The 1037-nt window shown below is 38.3% G+C and overlaps 1 non-coding gene across 1 annotated transcript; it reads left to right on the forward strand.

Annotated features, from left to right (window-relative positions):
• Positions 1-458: 458 nt before the first annotated feature.
• On the forward strand, positions 459-657 carry LOC115071145. Its single transcript, XR_003850255.1, has one exon. It is a non-coding gene; the product is annotated as a U2 spliceosomal RNA (small nuclear RNA).
• The last annotated feature ends 380 nt before the right edge of the window (positions 658-1037 follow it).

Below are 1037 nucleotides of genomic sequence, written 5' to 3' on the forward strand. Positions count from 1 at the left end.
ACAGAGTATCTAGATAATTAATAAGTAATCAGTAGGATCCAAATACATTTTTAATATAAGAAAAAAAGGTTTATACTCCCCCTTTTTAGAGAAAGGGTCTCACTATTCTGTCCTGACTGGCTTGAACTTGCTATGTTGACCAGGCTCGCATTGAACTCACAGAGATCTACCCATCTGTGACTCCCAGGTGCTGGAATTAAAAGTATATACTACCAGACCCAGCCCAGATTATCTCCATAAATAGAAATCTTCTTAAAGATGTCTGAATCCAGATTTTACAAAGATAATGAAGAAACTGGGTGATAATGAATGAATCTACAAACTAGGTCCATTTGTATACAGATTATGAACACTAACCAAAACATCAAATACATTGCTTGTTAAGGATTCTGACCAATGGGAATTTCCATTTCCTATTCACTGAAGACTAGGACCAGGCCTAGCAAGCAATACATGGAATCAATTCTCAGCATTTTAGCTAAGGTCAGTTGTGGTGTCTGTTCTTGTCAGCAAATGTGTCCATGTCATTATATCTGATAAGTCTTCTATCTAAGGACAATAGATTAAGTGGATTTGGACATCAGGAATAAGAGCCTGCTCTACTCACTTCACTCATCTACTTGGCATTGCAGAACTTTCTGTAATGCTAATACCCTCGGGGGACTTAAAAAAGTAGATAATTAGCACTCACTGTTCAAGCATCCTTTCTCTTACGGTTTTAGTGGCTTCTTCAAGCCCACTCTTTGGTATCTTCTCTTTGCTATTTTCATATGAAGATCTTCAGTGACACAAATACCCTTGTGTCAAGACTCTTGTTATGATTGTGTGTCAAATACTCCCAGTCTCTGCATACAAAAGCATGTGCTCTTGGACTGAACAAAAGTTACCGATAAGGCTTCTCCTGCTGATAGTCCCTTATGTCCCCTGTAAGAGCTCATTTTCTCCTTGGAAGAACTCAGTTCTTTCATGGTTCCTTATATTAGAAAAGAAGAAACCTCTGTATGTCTGCCCTTTTTGACAGGAAGAGTAACTTCCAG

This window comes from Nannospalax galili, unplaced genomic scaffold, assembly GCF_000622305.1.
Source record: "Nannospalax galili isolate Female #2095 unplaced genomic scaffold, S.galili_v1.0 scaffold397, whole genome shotgun sequence".
Classification (NCBI taxonomy): Eukaryota; Metazoa; Chordata; class Mammalia; order Rodentia; family Spalacidae; genus Nannospalax; species Nannospalax galili.